General features: G+C 38.5%; 1 long non-coding RNA gene across 1 annotated transcript in view; it reads right to left on the bottom strand.

Annotated features, from left to right (window-relative positions):
* Window positions 1-19,562: 19,562 nt before the first annotated feature.
* LOC115852540 (uncharacterized) overlaps window positions 19,563-20,072 on the bottom strand; it is a 32,182-nt gene continuing 31,672 nt past the window's right edge. The window contains exon 4 of the long non-coding RNA XR_009565474.1: window positions 19,563-19,701. This is a non-coding gene — a long non-coding RNA (uncharacterized lncRNA). The remainder of the gene's footprint in view (window positions 19,702-20,072) is intronic.

Below are 20,072 nucleotides of genomic sequence, written 5' to 3'. Positions count from 1 at the left end.
AGGTGGACTCTCAACCACTGTGCCATCAGGGGAGCCCCTTTCTTTCTTTTTTAATTACTTTTTATGTTTTTTATTTTTAATAATTTTTTTGAAATTTTTTATTTTAATAAAATTTTTCTTTTATTTTATTATTTTATTTTTTTCTTTCTTTCTTCCTGCTTTCCTCCCTTTTCTTCTGAGCCATGTGGCTGACAGTGTCTTTGTGCTTTGGCTGTGTGTCAAGCCTGTGCCTTGGTGGTGGACATTTGTCCACCAGAGACCTCCTTGCTCTATGTAATATCAAACAGCGAAAGCTCTCCCAGAGATCTCCATCTCAACACTAACACCCACCTCCATTCAACGACCAGCAAGCTACAGTGCTGGACACCCTATGCCAAAAAACTAGCAAGACAAGACCACAACCCCACACATTAGCAGACAGGCTGCCTAAAATCATAATATGGTCACAAACACCACAAAACACACCACTGGATGTGGTCCTGCCCACCAGAAGACAAGATCCAGCCTCATCCACCAGAACACAGGCACCAATCCCCTCCACCAGGAAGCCTACACAACCCACTGAAACAACTTTAGCCACTGGGGGCTGACACCAAAAACAACGGGAACTACAAACCTGCAGTCTGCGAAAAGGAGTAAGTTAAGCTAAATGAGAAGACAGAGGAACACACAGCAGATGAAGGAGCAAGGTAAAAACCCAACAGACCAAACAAATGAAGAGGAAATAGGCAGTGGACCTGAAAAAGGATTCAGAGTAATGATAGTAAAGATGATCCAAAATCTTGGAAATAGAATGGAGAAAATACAAAAAATGTTTAACAAGGACCTAGAAGAACTAAAGAGCAAACAAACAATGATGAACAACACAATAACTGAAATTAAAAATTCTCTAGAAGGAATCAATAGCAGAATACTGAGGCAGAAGAACAGATGAGTGACCTGGAAGATAAAATAGTGGAAATAACTACCAAAGAGCAGAATAAAGAAAAGAGAATGAAAAGAATTGAGGACAGCCTCAGAGACCTCTGGGACAACATTAAAGGCATGAACATTTGAACTATAGGGGTCCCAGAAGAAGAAGAGTAAAAGAAAGGGACTGAGAAAATATTTGAAAAAAATATAGTTGAAAACTTCCCTATCATGGGAAAAGAAATAGTCAATCAAGTCCAGGAAGCACAGGGAGTCCCATACAGGATAAATCCAAGGAGAAACATGCCAAGACACATATTAATCAAACTATCACAAATTAAATACAAAGAAAAAATATTGAAAGCAGCAAGGGAAAAGCAACAAATAACATAAAAGGGAATCCACATAAGGTTAACAGCTGATCATTCAGCAGAAACTCTGCAAGCCAGAAGGGAGTGGCAGGACATATTTAAAGTCATGAAAGGGAAAAACCTACAATGAAAGTTACTCTACCCGGCAAGGATCTCATTCAGATTCGACAGACAAATTGAAAACTTTACAAACAAGCAAAAGCTAAGAGAATTCAGCTCCACCAAGCCAGCTCTACAACAAATGCTAAAGGAACTTCTCTAAGCAGGAAACACAGGAGAAGGAAAAGACCTCCAATAACAAATCTAAAACAATTAAGAAAATGGTAATAGGAATATACATGTCGATAATTACCTTAAATGTAAATGGGTTAAATGCTCAAACCAAAAGACATAGGCTGGCTGAATGGATACAAAAACAAGACCTGTTCATATGCTGTCTACAAGAGACCCACTTCAGACCTAGGGACAAGTGCAGACTGAAAGTGAGGGGATGGAAAAAGATATTCCATGCAAATGCAAATCAAAAGAAAGCTGGAGTAGTAAATATCATATCAGACAAAATAGACTTTAAAATAAAGACTATTACAAAAGACAAAGAAGGACACTACATAATGATCAAGGGATCAACCCAAGAAGAAAATATAACAATTGTAAATATTTATGCACTCAACATAGGAGCACCTCAATACGTAAGGCAAATGCTAACAGCCATAAAAGGGGAAATCAACAGTAACACAATTCTAGTAGGGGACTTTAACACCCTATTTTCACCAATGGACAGATCATCCAAAATGAAAATCAATAAGGAAACACAAGCTTTAAATGATACATTAAACAAGATGGACTTAATTGATATTTATAGGACATTTCCTCCCAAAACAACAGAATACACTTTCTTAAGTGCTCATGGAACATTTTGTAGGATAGATCATATCATGGGTCACAAATCAAGTCTTGGTAAATTTAAGAAAATTGAAATCGTATCAAGTATCTTTTCCGAGTACAATGCTATGAGACTAGATGTCAATTACAGAAAAAAACTGTAAAAAATACAAACACATGGAGGTCAAACAATACACTACTAAATAGCCAAGAGATCACTGAAGAAATCAAAAAATACCTAGCAACAAATGCCAATGGAAACACGATAACCCAAAACCTATGGGATGCAGCAAAAGCAGTTCTAAGAGGGAAGATCCTAGAAATAGAATCCTACCTCAAGAAACAAGAAACATCTCAAATAAACAACCTAGACTTACACCTAAAGCAATTAGACAATGAAGAACAAAAAAAACCCCAAAGTTATCATAAGGAAAGAAATCATAGGACTTCCCTTTTGGCGCAGTGGTTGAGAATCGGCCTGCTAATGCAGGGGACACAGGCTCGAGCCCTGGTCTGGGAGGATCCCACATGTCGTGGAGCAACTAGACCCATGAGCCACAGCTACTGAGCCTGCATGTCTAGAGCCTATGCTCCACAACAAGAGAGGCCGTGATAGTGAGAGGCCTGCACACCACGATGAAGAGTGGCCCATGCTTGCCACAACTAGAGAAAGCCCTCACACAGAAACGAAGACCCAACACAGCAAAAATAAATTAATTAATTAATAAACTCCTATCTCCAACATCTTCTAAAAATAAAAAGAAATCATAAAGATCAGACCAGAAATAAACGAAAAAGAAATGAAGGAAATGATAGCAAAGATCAATAAAACAAAAAGTTCTTTCTTTGAGAAGATAAACAAAATTGATAAACCATTAGCCAGACGCATCAAGAAAAAAGGGAGAAGACTCAAATCAATAGAATTAGAAATGAAAAAGGAAAAGTAACAACTGACACTGCAGAAATAAAAAGGCTCATGAGAGATTACTACAAGCAACGATATGCCAATAAAATGGACAACCTGAAAGAAATGGACAAATTGTTAGAAAAGCACAACCTGCCGAGACTGAACCAGGAAGAAATAGAAAATATAAACAGAACAATCACAAGCACTGAAATTGAGACTGTGATTAAAAATCTTCCAACAGGGCTTCCCTGGTGGCACAGTGGTTGAGGGTCTGCATGCCAATGCAAGGGACACGGGTCCGTGCCCCGGTCTGGGAAGATCCCGCATGCTGCGGAGCGGCTAGGCCCGTGAGCCATGGCCGCTGAGCCTGCTCTTCCAGAGCCTGTGCTCTGCAACGGGAGAGGCCACAACAGTGAGGCCCGCGTACCACAAAAAAAAAACAAAAATAATCTTTCAACAAAAAAAAGCCCAGGACCAGATGGCTCATAGGTGAATTCTATCAAACATTTAGAGAAGAGATAACACCTATCCTTCTCAAACTCTTCCAAAATATAGCAGAGGGAGGAACAGTCTAAAATCATTCTATGAGGCCACCATCTTCCTAATACTAAAGCCAGACAAAGATGTCATAAAAAAGGAAACTACAGGCCAATATCACTGATGAACATAGATGCAAAAATCTTCAACAAAATACTAGCAAACAGAATCCAACAGCACATTAAAAAATCATACTCCAAGATCAAGTGGGGTTTATCCCAAGAATGCAAGGATTCTTCAATATATGCAAATCACTCAACGTCATAAACCATATTAACAAATTGAAGGAGAAAAACCATATGATCATCACAATAGATGCAGAAAAAGCTTTTGACAAAATTCAACACCGATTTATGATAATAAACCCTCCAGAAAGTAGGCATAGAGGGAACTTACCTCAACATAATAAAGGCCATACATGACAAACCCACAGCCAACATCGTTCTCAATGGTGAAAAACTAAAACCATTTCCACCAAGATCAGGAACAGGACAAGGATGTCCACTCTCACCACTATTATTCAGCATAGTTTTGTAAGTTTTAGCCACAGCACTCAGAGAAGAAAAAGAAATAAAAGGAATCCAAATCAGAAAAGAAGAAGTAAAGCTGTCACTGATTGCAGATGACATGATACTATTCATAGAGAATCCTACAGATACTACCAGAAAACTAGGAGAGCTAATCAATGAATTTGGTAAAGTAGCAGGATACAAAATTAATACACAGAAATCTCTTGCATTCCTATACACTAATGATGAGAAATCTGAAAGAGAAATTAAGGAAACACTCCCACTTACCATTGCAACAAGAAGAATAAAATATCTAGGAATAAACCTACCTAAGGAGACAAAAGACCTGTATGCAGAAAACTATAAGACACTGATGAAAAAAATTAAAGATGGTACAAACAGATGGAGAGATATGCCATGTTCTTGGATTGGAAGAATCAACATTGTGGAAATGACTATAGTACCCAAAGCAATCTACAGATTCAATGCAATCCCTATCAAAGTACCAATGGCATTTTTCACAGAACGAGAACAAGAAACTTCACAATTTGTATGGAAATACAAAAGACCCCAAATAGCCAAAGCAATCTTGAGAAAGCAAAATGGAGCTGGAGATATCAGACTCCCTGACTTCAGGCCATACTACAAAGCTACAGTAATCAAGACAGTATGGTACTGGCACAAAAACAGAATTATAGCTCAATGGAACAGTATAGAAAGCCCAGAAAAGACAGCCTCTTCAATAAGTGGTGCTGGGAAAACTGGACAGCTACAAGTAAAAGAAAGAAATTAGAACATTTCCTAAGGCCATACACAAAAGTAAATTCAAAATGGAATAAAGACCTAAATATAAGGCCAGACGCTATAAAACTCTTAGAGGAAAACATCAGCAGAACACTCTGTGACATAAATCACAGGAAGATCCTTTTTGACCCACCTCCTAGAGAAATGGAAATTAAACAAAAATAAAGAAACGGGACCTAATGAAACTTAAAAGCTTTTGCACAGCAAAGGAAAACCTAAACAAGACAAAATGACAACCCTCTAAATGGGAGAAAATATTTGCAAACGAATCGACTGACAAAGGATTAATCTCCAAAATTTACAAGCAGCTCATGCAGCTCAATATCACAAAAACACACAACCCAATCCAAAAATGGGCAGAAGACCTTAATAGACATTTCTCCAAAGACGATATACAGACTGCCAACAAACACATGAAAGGATGCTCAACATCACTAATTATTAGAGAAATGCAAATCAAAACTACAATGAGGGCTTCCCTGGTGGCACAGTGGTTGGAAGTCTGCCTGCCGATGCAGGGGACATGGGTTCGTGCCCCGGTCCGGGAAGATCCCACATGCCGCAGAGCTGCTGGGCCTGTGAGCCATGGCCACTAAGCCTGAGCCTGTGCTCCGCAGCGGGAGAGGCCACAGCAGTGAGAGACCCATGTACCGCAAAAAAACAAACAAACAAAAAAAAACAACTACTATGAGGTATCACCTCACACCAGTCAGAATGGCCATCATCAAAAAATCTACAAACAGTAAATGCTGGAGAGGGTGTGGAGAAAAGGGAACCCTCTTGCACTGTTGGTGGGAATGTAACTTGATACAGCCATTCTGGAGAACAGTATGGAGGTTCCTTAAAAAACTAAAAATAGAACTACCATATGACCCAGCAATCCCACTACTGGGCATATACCCTGAGAAAACCATAAATCAAATAGAGTCATGTACCACAAGTTTCATTGCAGCTCTAGTTACAATAACCAGGACATGGAAGCAACCTAAGTGTCCATCAACAGATGAATGGATAAAGAAGATGTTGCACATATATACAATGGAATATTACTCAGCCATAAAAAGAAATGAAATTGAGTTATTTGTAGTGAGGTGGATGGACCTAGAGTCTGTCAAACAGAGTGAATTAAGTCAGAAACAGGAAAACAAATACCATATGCTAACACATATATATGGAATCTAAAAAAAAAAAAAAGGTTCTTAAGAACGTAGGGGTAGGACAGGAATAGAGACTCAGATGTAGAGAATTGACTTGAGGACATGAGGAGTGGGAAGGGTAAGCTGGGACGAAGTGAGAGTGGCATGGACATATATATACTACCAAATGTAAAATATATTGCTAGTGGGAAGCAGCCACATAGCCCAGGGAGATCAGCTCCGTGCTTTGTGACCACCTAGATGGGTGGGATAGGGAGGGTGGGAGGGAGATGCAAGAGGGAGGAGATATGGGGATATATGTATATGTATAGCTGATTCACTTGTTATAAAGCAGAAACTGCAGAAACTAATACACCATTATAAAGCAATTATACTCCAATAATGATGTTAAAAATATATATATATTTTCAGTTAAAGCTTCAGTGAGATTTTGCTGGTAGTTTTTGAGTTACTGGAGATAGTATCCAGCAATTGCACTCCTAGGTATTTATTCAAGTGATTTGAAAATTATGTCTGTATAAAAATCTGCAAGTGAATAATTTATAGCAACTTTATTCATAACCACCAAAAGTTGGAAGCAACCAGAATGTCTTTCATTAAATAAGTGAATGGATAAACAACCTGTGGCACATCTATACAATAGAATATTAAGCAGAAATAAAAAGAAATGAGCTCTCAATCCACAAAAAGATGTGGATGAAGATCAAATTCATATAGCTAAGTGAAAGAAGCCATTTAAAGGAAGCTATATGTTATATGATTCCAATTATATGGCATCTGGAAAAGGCAAAAATCTAGTAATGGTAAAAAAAAAATCAGTGATTGCCAAGGATTTGGGGGAAAGGGGAGGGAAAGTTAAATAGGTGAAGCATGGGAAATGTTTTAGGGTAGTGAAACTATTCTGTGTGATACTGCAATTGTGGATACATGACATTATGCATTTATCAAAGCCCACTGAATTTTACAGCACAAAAAGTGAGCCTTAATTTTTGTAAATTATTTAAAAAATCATTTTTGGAGATCTAGTAGTCACAGAACGTAAAGCTTACTGTCTTAAAACAATCTGTGTTGCAAATGTTTAAGACAACCTCAATGGAAGGGGTGGGAGAAAAAAGTGGTGCTGACCAAAGTAACTTTGGAAATGAGTGGAATATAAAACTAAAGGCAAAAGAAGTTGTAGATAAACACCATATTCTAGTTGATAAAGTCATATCCCACAAGAATATCAGTTAACAATCCTGATATTTCTCTATGTGTGGACTGGAATTGAACAATTAAGTAAATGGATGGTGGATGGTAGAAGCCAAGTTTATCACTGCTGGAGCGGAAGTTTACAGATATACACAGGGAAGAGGCTAGAGTGATCCATGTTGCAATGAATCAGAATTAGAAACATCAGTATGAACTCATGTTTGGCTTAACATAGATACAGATGGTTCCATATAAAAATAGGTATAGATATGCATGTATTTGCAAATGAATACCACAATACCTTGCTGCATCAGCTGAGTTGTTCTAGAAGCAACAATACCCCCAGTAGCAGTGAGCACACCTAGTAGGCAGATCTTGGTTTCTAAGACCATTCCCCAACAAAAGGAAGAAAAGTACCTTGAAGAAATAGCTGAAATTGCTGAGTCCTGGAATGGGACAGGAACTATACAAGACGAGTCTGGAGTATCTTATAGTGTCAGAAAGTAAGGACCAAAAAATCAAAAACAAACAAACAAGACCCCTCAATGACGAGGGTATGTCCAAGAGACACAGGAACAAACGGAAAGAGCTCCCAGTGGCCAGAGCTGGAACAATGTGAGCAACAGAATAAATAAAGTAGTATTGGGTTATAACCTAATATATGAAATAAATATCCACGAGCCATACTTATGTAAAGTATTGAATAAATAAATAAATGAGGGAGAATAGGCAAGTTTCCCATACAGAAGAATTTCAAATAATTTTAGATATTTCACCTTCTGGAATATGCGGTATAAGTCCCAGATCCCTTAAGTATAGCTGCACACAGTGGAGAAAACTAACAAACACAACCTCAGCCAGGTGATCAAGGTCAACAATCTCAGTGATTAAGTCATGTTGATAAACGTACCCTTGACGTGATGTGATGAAAATAACACTTCTCCTCTGTGGTATTCCTCCCTCAAATACATAACCCTAGTCTAATTATGAGAAAAGCTTCAGACCAATCCCAACAGAAGAATAGTCTACAAAATACCTGACTAGTACTCCTCAAACTGTCAAGGTCATAGAAAAAAGAAAAAAAAAAGCACAGACTGAGAAACTGTCACAGCCAGAAGAGCCTAAGGATACGTGGTAATTAAATGTGCTGTGTCATCCTGGATGGGACCCTGGAACAGAAAAAGAACATTACATAAAAACTAAGGAGATCTGGACTTTAGTTAACAATAATATATATCACTATTGGTTCATTAATTGTAAGAAACACTAATATAAAATGTTAATAATAGGAAAAATTGGGTTCAGGGTATGTGGGAACTCTCTGTACTATATTTGCAATTTTTCTATAAATATAAAACAGTTCTAAAAATGAAGTGGAAAATGTTACTGAAGACAGTCCCTGGGTAAAGAGCACATTGAATAAGGATGTGGAGAACAGAATAAAGAGGTGACAAGGGGGACTACCATCAGTGTCCCAGACTTTAACTGAACTAATTAACAGTTTTATCTACCTTCATTAATACATTTATCCAACACAGATCCATGCACGTCTGCATTTACCAGACCTACGCCAGGAGATGGGGATGCAATGGTGAACCAAGAAGGGGGCATGTCTGCTGTCCTCAGGGATCCAATGCCTAGGGAACCCAAACATTACTAAAACAATCATGAGTAAATGTAAAATTCCAGCTGTAGTTAGTGTAACAAAGGAGAAATACACAGAACAATGAGAACACAAAAAGGGGCATCTGAGTCCATCAGAGAAGCTAAGAAATGTGTCCCTGTCTCAATGTTAAAATCACAGTGGTATTATATGTACCCCTGTGAGAGAGTAGGGAAATACTTGAGCTGTTTGCTGCACAAAATATAACTATTTGAGATGTCTTAGCTTCGTTTCGTTTGTTGCAGTCAGCCTGAACAGATTGACTGCTGTGCAAACAACTTCCATTTTGTTTAGGTTTTGATAATTGTCATTTTGTTATAAGCAACTGCTTCTTGTTTGAAGTGGGAAACTCTGTAAGGAAGAATTCAAAAGATTTTAAGACTACCTGACAGGATTGCTTCGTAATAACAAACAGAGCCATGAGAAATGTTTGAAGTGTGAAAGATTACTTCCTCAGCGTTTTTGTATTTTTGTTGTTTTTTTTTTCCTGGGTGCCCCGCCCTGCAATGATTTCCCCAGATAGATAAGAAATAATTGCTTGTTTCTTGAGGAATAAAAAGAAGGAATATCCTCAGGCTGCTTTCCTCATATTTGGTATGAATATGACTAGTGTCTATTCTAATCCTTGAGGCATTCTTAAGAGCCAGTAGATGAATAAAAAAAAGGCTTTAACCTTTTTCCTTTGCTCATTATGTAAATTCTATTTTTCAGCTTCCTTTTTTTCCCCCTCAAGTCTCAGTGCCAACTCCCCTCCCCTTAATTTTTCTGAATGAGTATTCTTCTCTTTTGTCGTTTTCCAGGATGCAAATTCTTTTGGGGTGGATGGGTATCTATTAAGACTATTAATGTGTTTACAGGTATACCAATTTAGAATGTGGTAAAAGACAAGGAAAAAAAATAAGTAAGCGGTGCCCTCTGGGTAACGCCGTGGAGCTGACGGTCATGGCAAAGTTTTTTCCGAGCATTACGTGGTAATCTGTCTGCACTGTTAGAGTCGGTAGGGTATTCAGCATTCTAATCTCTTATGGGTAACAACTACCCAAGTAAATTAATTACAACTCGAGAAACGAACGTGCGCATCTGACACACAGGCGCCATTTTCCTCCAGGCAGGATGAAACAGCATGAGCATGGACATAAAATAATCATCAGACTCACTGCCAACCTTTGTCCTCATTTTCATTCTTGGTTTATACAGGAGTAACTAAGCAGGTTAGTGTCACAGAACTGGCTGTGGTTATTTTTAGTTTAAACAACAGTGTCTGCCTAAGATGAATGCATGTGCAAGATAGACTTCGCCCCAGAGAGCAGTTCATCTTTCCTTTGGTGTGCCATTTTCCCTTTACTGCCCCTCAAATGGATTCTGAACGTATAGATTACATTATCGCATTAAATAAGGATGCATAAACTTCAAAGCGTTCAGAGTTAAGATGCACCTGGACTTTTAGATTCGGACTTGAAAGCAAGCTCACATTAACTGATGTATGAAGCGGTAATGGAGACACCTAATGTCATTGTCAAATTCCTATGAATAGTTTTTAAATGAGGCAAACCGAATGTAGGACTTAGGGGCTTTTGAATTATCCTCTCGAAACTGATGCTGCAAAGGAAGGGAAAAGAAAGATTTAATATTTTTCTAAAATCATATATTATGTAAGTTCATTAATATCAGTACCCAGAGCTAACCTTATATCTAGCTGTGTCCATTAAGTCATTTAACAAGAAAAATGTGTAACTCAGTTCTTGGCACATAGAAACAATGCTTTACATAAATTGTTATTTTTGTTTATTGCTTTATTCCTTCAACAAACATTCACTGGACTTCCTGTATATCCAGGCACCATGCAATTAGGTGAGTTCGCGAGGATACCTCTAGCCACCAGGCTGTGAGCTGAAATGACATGTCTTATTTCTGAGCCAAAGGTTGTAATTGCTGGTGCAAGACTCCCCAGAGCTCTCTTCCTCTGCTGGGGTTACTGAGAGAAACACATGTCTCAAATGGGTGAGATACAATATGGGGGAGAGTGCCAGCCTGGGTTCCTGAGTGTGGCCCTCTAACCCATAGTGGACATGTAGTATGAGTGGAAAACCAACTTTTGTTGTATTAAGCCACAGGGTTTGGGGATTGATTTGTTATTGTAGCATAACCTAGTTGATCCTGACTAATAGCGTAGTTCACTACTTAACTAGTAATCATGATGATAAGTGTTGCCATTATTAAGTTTATAACAAAAATCCTATGCGGTAGCTATTATTGTTCGTACTTGAGGAGACTGAAGCTCAGAAGGTCAAATAACTTACTCAAAGTCACATAGTTTATAAGAAGCAGAGAAAGACACTGAGCCAAAAGCCCATGTCCATGAATATGTCTCCCACACTCTATCATAATTAGGGGCTACCCATAAGAATAAAGATCTTTTACAATATGAGGAAGATATTTACTGATTCATTCATGTAGTTCAAACCAGAGTAGAAGGAACTATGGTAAGACTTCCCTTGATACTCAGTGCCCTTTGGTTGCCCACCTCTATAGCTCTCATCATAGTCACTATTCCTTGTTGACCTCAATACAGAACTAATCTAAGTGAATATGAAAAGCCAGTTTATGGTGTTGAATAAAGTTAATGCGTCACCTTCACGAAGTAACAGTTCGTTCTTAGTAAAGGCCTTTAGAAGTATAATGTAAATGAACAGGTGGTGGTGGGATTTCCACTACAGCAACAAAATAGCAAAGGAGAAATTTCTGAGCCAGTTTCTTGCATTAGAGTCATCAACTTTGCCTAAGGATGAACAATCTGTCATCGGTATTAGTGCCTCCCAAGAATATGCTCATTCTTCCCAATAGGCAGGGTCTTATCAGGGGCACGCTGAGAACTCTTGAGATATGGGAGGATACAGCAGGACTAAAGTGTTTGGTGGAGGAAGGAAGGGTAGGTACGCTACTACCAGCATTTCCAGAACCATTGTTCCTCACAGTTGTTTTTCTGGGAAGTAAGCCTTACCCAAAACATGACAGTAATTCTGTAAATAAAGTGGTGAATCCCCCTAAGATGATCCAGACGTGAATCTGTACTACGTACTGTAGCACAGTACTACTTACTCAGTAGATTAACTCTGGGGAAATAGTTAAACCTAAGTTCTCTCATCTGCACATTGGTTTTAATAAATAATATCATATATAATATTATTATTATATATATTATATCATCATATAATAGCATATGTCATCAAGTTATCATAAATTTTAATAAGATCATGGTTCTCCCATTTTTTGTATGATCTTGGGCAAGTAACTTTAAATTGTCTGAGTCCTATTTTCTCCGTGTCAACTCTATGTTAGAGGCCTTGTTCAAATAATCACCAAGATCCTTCTAGCTCTGGTGTTATAGATCTATGCATATGAAAGCGTTAATTGGGAAGTGTTAGAGAAAAGTAAATTTGATTACCTTATGATTGATAACGTTTGTACTGTACTATTTTGAATGCAGCAGTTCTCGGGAACAAGGCTTCTCTAAGACATGAAAAAGCATGGTCCTTGATAGCTTCCATATGGGACTATTGTCAGTGGCAGAGATTTGTCTCTGTAAAGGCCATTGGTCAGAAGCATAGAGCCCTCTGCTCCTCCTGCTTGAAATTGATGACCTTCTGCTCTAACCACCAGCAGGGAGACATCATATGTTTCCTGTTCTGATTTACACACAGGAGCTTCTAGCAGCACGTTTGAAATTAATGAACCCACACCCTCCAGAAGTCAGAAGCAGCAGAATCATCAATTTCTCATTGATTTCAAGGTTGAGGAATGAAGGCTCTGCCCTCTCACCTCCTCTCCTCTCCTCTCCTTGGAGGATGCATGGAGTACTACAAAGAAAACATGGTTTCCAAAGGGTCAAAAAATGCTTCTGGAAGTCACTTCATGTTATCATCCCTTTACAATGATGATAAACCACTTATTAAGAGTTGACTGTATACTTAACCCTGAGCTCTGTTGCTTGCCTATATTTTCTTATTTAATCCTCACAACAACTCCACGATGTAAATGTTACTCTTATGCCCAGGACACTGAGGCTAGGAAAATAACTGGGAAGTCAGTTATAACTTATATCTGTTTGACTCCAAAGCTAGTAACTCTCAATTTTTTGGTATCAGGACTGCTTTACATTCTTAAAAATTATTAAGGGCTCCCAAAAGCTTTTGCTTGTGTGTGTCCTATCTATTAATATTTACTGCTTTAGAAATTCAAGCTGTGAAAAACTTAAAACAATAGAAAACACAAGCAAACATTTCATTAGTCACTAGGGCAATGATGTGATCACCTTATTTAACCTCTGGAAAACTCCATTATACACCCAAAAGAAGAAGACTGGAGGAGGCAGATAACATTGCAGTATAATGTGAGAATAATTTTAACCTGTGAACTCCCTGAAAAACTTTTGAGGTCAGTAGAGGTCCCAAAACCATCCTCAGAGAGCTGCTGTTATAACTTTCACATTCTACATTCTGTGCTAACATGACTTATATGTCTAACATAATGGTAAAACTGACATAAATGTCTCCTACAAATCAGACAGAGGTCTACAATTCTCAAATGCCTCATCTCCATAGTTAGGAATTCATACCCTCTGTCCCTTTTGAATATGAGGGTTAGTCTTTTTTTGACTCTTCAAATGGTTATTGTGAAAGGTCTATACAAATGAAAGGTGATATTATTATTACTCATTATTCATAATTCTCCCCTGCTCCTGCTTTACTCATAACCTGAAATCAAAATGTTATCTGATAACATTTCATCATCTCACCCCATGAAAGAGATATTGTTGGAAGTAGTTCATTTTTACCTTCAAGAAATATTTATCCAATGCCTACTATGCGCCAGTCACTAAGGCAGATTTACAACAACGAATGTAACTCAGTCCCTGTGTCCAAGAAGCTTAGAGTCTGACATGATAGGAAAGAATATACAAATCAAAATGTAATTTACAGTACATAGAAATATCAGGGATAACTGGAAAAATCACCAGAGAAAAGTTCTGTGAAAATCAAGCTCTTCGGCTCAAAATGTCTCAGGGCTGAAACACACCCTCTATTCATCCAGGCAACAATGCCTCTTGCTTCTTATCAGGGATGCAATTGGTCAAGGACACTAAATGGCTTCACAAAGTAACTTTTCAAGCTTTCCTTTTGGGCCAAGGTCTGGGCCTAGGAGCATCAGGCAGCCCCGCGCGAGGGCTGGGAACAGCATGTCCCAAAGGTTCCAGGTTCTGGCCCTTCCTTCCAGGACACAATGTCAAACACACAAAAGCTCCTGTCATGTTACATTTTACATTTTGAAATATGCAAGCATGTTTTAAATACTCTTAAGGCATTTATTTCTGTGTTTTGTTGTTGTTGTTGTTGTTGTTGTTGTTTTTGAAATGAGGTGTGTCCAGTTTTTAAATCTAACAACTACTTTTGGGGACTTGCCCACATCTCTGGGATGTGAATGGGGGTTATGTTCCGTTTTACTGTCTTTTAAGTTTACATTTAACGTGTTTCTCTTCTCTGCTCCCCTTGCCCACTGGGGCCTCTCCTTTGGCTCCTTAAAGTTTGCTGCTTAGAGTGGAAGTTCAGCAGGCAGGTGATCATGCTGCAAGTTCTTTCTGGACCTCTGGCAAAGGGAGTGATCAGTGAAGGAAGGCCACTGCTATCTTGGGATCTGCAAGGCTGGGTGTTTTCGGTACCTGCTGTCCACAGCCCTCCACTGTTATCGGAATACTTTGCCAGTGCACTAATCTCTTTGGAGATAAAAATGTTAACGTGTTACTAAATGTTAATTTTCTTTTGCAGAAAATACAGTACCATGTCTGAGTTAATTATTAATATTTAAAATATTTCATCCCTTAACTCCCTCATTTGCTTTGCCCACGGTCTATTCAGTTCCTTTGTTCTGCAGAATTCTGCAAAATGTGTGTTATCCACTACTGAGATTGTTCTGCCCTGATGTATTTATTTGTTTCTGGGGGTAGCTTGTCCTAAAATGTGTGTAGCAAGCAGGTGTTTTAGGATAAAATTGTTGTCTGGTGCATGCTTTGTGTGGAATTCAGAGGAAAACCCAGATTCAGTGATGAACGATGCCAAAAAATGCAAGTAAGTAGCCATTGTTCAAATAACAGTGGTGCCGTTTCTCCTTTGTGGCCTTTTAGACTTTGTGGCCCTAAAATTCCATTTTATTGAGAACCCATTTTCTACCTGGTCTGTCCTGACAGGGTTTTTTGCTACTTTAAACGGTCTCTAAATAAAATTCTGTATTTCAAGAAAAAAAAAAAAAAGGTAATTTACAAAAACAATATGATAAGTTCGGAATAGGGGACCACATGGTAACAGCACCTCATTCATCTCTCAAAGACCAGAGGTGATTAAGAAATACACTAGTAATTTTACTGCTGTATTTCAAAGGGCCCGTTTTTAAATTTAACTCCATTATCCAACTCCATGTCACTTTCAACATTGACTTCTAGTTTTCTCTCCTCTATTTAAATGTTGAAGGTTTCTTTTTTTATATTCAGACTCATTGCTTTGCATTTTCAAAGTCAAGTCTCACTGTTATTCCTTCTCTAGGTCCTATTGTATCATTTCCCTGATATCCTTGGTATTCATAATATCTCCCAAATGATTACCATCTGTGAATTTCATCAGTGTGCTGTCTGTTCCCTATTCTGCCTTATGAATGAAGATGTTAAATAAGAACAGACATTGTAGGGCAGCTGCTTCCTACAGCACCCCACCAGAGTGCTCTCAGCGTTTAGGACACCATCTCACTGGCATTCATTATATTTTGTTTATAGTTTTTCAGGTAGCTTTGACTCCCAAGTGGTAAGGATGATGTTCAAATGAATTCAGTTTTGTGAATAAAATTTGAGGTAAGATGTGGCATACTTTCTGTTGAGTTCTGGGTTCTCGAAAGCAGTTACCTGACTTCCTCCCCTCCTGACCTCTGGCCCAAAATGACTCTAGTATTTGCTGATAGACTTAAAAATCTGCATGTGGAGAGTACTTTATCTCAGTGTACAGGATGATGAAATGGAAGTAGGTGTCATATTTTGATGTGAGGTGAGAAACCATGATGTGGGATTTGCAAGAGAAGTAATTAAAAATCAGTTAAGAGATTCTTAACCCAGTACCACAACAGGTTAGATTATTGGAGATTACAGTGTGACTTTTGGAGTCATTTGGTCCCATCCATTTACTAAGGTATAGGAGGGGTATTTCCCTCTTCACCTCAAGCCAGCAGAGAGAGAATTTAAAATAACTCAGAGAGTTCGATAACTATGCTCTGAAGTTTGGGGGATATTATATATTGATATTTTTCACCAACACAGAAACATCTAATGGTAAGAAGGAGTCACTGTCCTCGGCAAACTGCTTTCCTAGAATTATCTGAATTAATCTGAGCAAAAACTATGGAACCATGTATGGGATATGCACAAGAGAAACCCACTTGGGATCATTGTTATCTTGTCCAAAACTCATAAAAAGGAATTTTGCAGAGAGAAGCTAAAGGCATCACTCAGTTTTTATTGATGACTAGTGAGATATAAGTGTTCATCCAGAATAGAAATGAATTCATCTAGGTCAATGAGCTAGTACTGGATATGGGGTAGGAATAGTGCAGCTTGGAAGAGCCCATGTGTATCAGTTAGCTTTTGCTGCATAAGAAAATACCCTCAAACTTAGTGTCTCCTAACCATTTGTTTAGCTTGTGATTCCTTAGGTCACCAGTGTAAGTGGGGAGTCAGCAAAGCATGCTTTGCAATTTTAGGCTGGCTCACTCATGTGTCTATGGTTAGTAATGGGTCTGTTGGGGGCTCACTGATTTACTGTAGCCTCAACTGAGATAGCTAGTCTCTGCTCCACACCGTCTCAACCTCCAACAGGCTGTTTCAGTGGCATCATCGGTGGTTTCCAAAAGAGAGTGAAGAAATGCAGGACTTCTGGAGGCCTAGACTTATAACTGAAATATCTTCAATTCCTTCACATTCTGTTGTTCATGGCAAGTGACAAGGCCAACCCAGACTTGGTGGGTAGGGAACCAGATTCCACCTCTTATTGAAAGGACTTGAGTCCTTTCCTGAATCTTTCTTTGTGTAACATGAACATAAGCTCAGAGGTGCAGCAGTCAACTCCTGACCATGAGGTTACAAGCATATTGAGAAAGATCTCATTCTAAGGATAGCAGAGGGGGAGAAAAAAAAAGGATCCTTCATGCTTAATGACATCATTGAGTCACCAACCTGCCCCGCACTGCCTACTCCTGTTGTCTTATTGCATGAGACAAACTAACCCCTTTCCTGTTTAAGCTACTGTTTGTTGAGGTTTTTGTTACTTGCAGGCAAACACATTCCTAACTGATACAATAGCAAATTTTTATATAAGATGAGCTAAACTGAGCTGCACGAATAAAGAGGGATAAAATTAAGAGAAGAGTCATAAAAAAATGGATTGAGTTATATGAGAAATCATCAAAGCAGGTCGACTTTTTCTGGTCAGAAAAGAAAATACAGAACTTGGAGAGTGAGTTTAGCAAAATTGTGTGAATCGTTAGTGTGCAAAGGATTATGAGTAAGCTTTGTTTTTTATAGAAGGAAAGAAGCAAGACCCAAGATTATACTGTAAGATTGTTAGATGGATAAATTCATCTCTGAAGAGAACAGTGTAAACACTGGGATTCTGTTTGAGCAGAATTGGCTCTGAATCTCCATTTCTAGAAATTTTTAAGAAGGTAACGTATATTTCCTATCTAAACTTAGATATATTTTTGTCCCAAAGAAAAATAAATTAAGTAACCCCTTTTCAGTATTTTTCAGCCTTATATTTCTTCAAAAAAAGTCTTAGTTATACATAGAAGAAATAGATAAATATGTGAGGCAAAACCTGGTACCTTCAATAACTGGAGGTAAGGCATTCTAAGGATATGCCTTAGAATGCTGTCCTGGTGACCTATGCTTCTATTTTCTACATTCATAGTCAGAATCTTGACTTCTTGACTCTCCATGCCTCACATTTAGTTTTATTCAATAAAAGAATCTCATTTTCTTGCAGAGATTCTTGGTGTCTCTATACAACTCCTTCATGATAGAAAAGTGATTTATTTTACAACAAATAGTCATGGACCTTATAATTGTCTTTTTAAATCTTGTTTAACTTTATCATACAGCACATCTATCAGTTGCTTGAATCTATTGCCATCATTTTCTTCATTTGCTCCACTTTCTATGTATCACCTGAGGAGCCACCATCCTTTAGAGTTTAAGCTTTTAGCCCAAGATACCCAGGTTTAGTTATTGCAAATAGTGTATTCATAATATAGGTGACTGTTTCAGTCCTTGGAATGTTTCCTTTGGTTGTAACTTGTGGCATGCCAAAAACAAAACAAACAAAAGCCTTATTAAGATAGAATTCTATGTGGAGGTTATTTATTCTGGTTTATCCCGACTTTGACACCAAAATCAGGACTATAACAGTTATGTAGTGCCCATACAGATCAGGTACCTGCCTGGAAGGTTTACAAAAACAAAGCAGAGTGACTTCCCTGGTAGTTAAGAATCCGCCTGCCAATGCAGGGGACACGGGTTTGATCCCTGGTCCAGGAAGATCCCACATGCTGCAGAGCATGTAAGCCCGTGCACCACAACTACTGAACCTGTGCTCTAGAGCCCGCGAGCCACAACTACTGAGCCTGCGTGCCACAACTACTGAAGCCCACGCGCCTAGAGCCCGTACTCTGCAACAAGAGAAGCCACCACAATGAGAAGCCTGCGCACCACAACGAAGAGTAGCCCCCGCTGACTACAACTAGAGAAAGCCCATGCACAGCAACGAAGACCAAACACAGCCAAAAATAAATAAATTTATTTAAAAAAAAACAAAGCAGAATTTGAGAATGACTGGAATCTAGACTATAGGATAAAAAAATATATGTCTTAAAACACATTCTTATATTTAAAAATTATGAATAAGATACTTTGAATTCTGACAGAAAAATCAAATTTCTCCTCAGTTAGGAACTTCAAGATCCATGGGGATACTTCAACACCCTTTTGGATTTTTCTTGCAATCTGTTCCATGCCATTCCCACCAGTTGGCATTTTCAGAGAAGTGTCTATACCTTGCTTTAGGACCCTAATTATTAAATATGACTTACCTCTAGTCTTTGATAACGCCTTTTCTCAAAGGATAATCTCCAAATACTGTCATCATCAATTAACTTTTATGGAGGGCTTAGCTTTCCATATTTCCTAAGCACTCAGGAAAATGTTGGCTGGTGCCAGAGGTGGATTTACTATGAAGCTAATGAGGTCAAACTTTGGAACCCTTCAATTGCACAGGCCCCTTCCAAGGCTCTGGGAGAGGACCCTATAAATGTGTAAAATTTGTACGAATAAGATAATCTAACCACAATTACTTAAGGCTACTGTTTCTTTCCATTCCCATCTCCACTCTGTCCTACTTCCCTTCAAGTCAGATAGCGATGTGGCTGTAGGTATTTGGGGATCCAGCTAAGGGGAGATTGAACTGCTCATACCTTAATTTGCATGGCATATACTTACGAGGCTCACAGCCCCTTCAGAGTATAGTTGAGATACTGCTAACCTTCCTGGTGATGACATGTCTCCCAGGCACTCTCCTGCTCTTCACTAGCTGCCTCACTCGGCTTCATGGCACCAGGGTGCAGGGGCAGAGGTCAGAGCATCATGTGAGCGTGTCCGATGGCAGGTAGCATGGAACATGTGTGGGTCCTGGAGGAGAAACATGGTTTGAAACATGTGGAGAAGGAAGCAGGCCTGTGGAAAATCTTCCAAAATTATATTTCCAAATTATTGTCAATTGAAGAAGCAATCAGAGAATATGTAGCCCAAAGTATCATAGAGATATAATAGGCAGTTAAATAAAAACTTTGTTAGTTTTTGTAATGTTCGTGGTATTTGACAGCTTTTAAAAATGTATCATTTGTTGTGATTTCTATTCTTATTCTAAATAAATATTTATTCTAGTAATTAAGTTGTCCTTTATAATTTTGTATTCTTTTTCTTAAAGTGGGCTTCATAAATTGTAAAAGCTTCAGGCTCCCATAAACTTAAATCCATCTCTGACTGAAGTCCCGCTCTCT

The sequence above is a fragment of the Globicephala melas genome, chromosome 10, assembly GCF_963455315.2.
Source record: "Globicephala melas chromosome 10, mGloMel1.2, whole genome shotgun sequence".
Classification (NCBI taxonomy): domain Eukaryota; kingdom Metazoa; phylum Chordata; class Mammalia; order Artiodactyla; family Delphinidae; genus Globicephala; species Globicephala melas.
The sequence above is the reverse complement of the archived record's forward strand: the minus strand, read 5'-3'. Positions and strand labels throughout refer to the sequence as shown.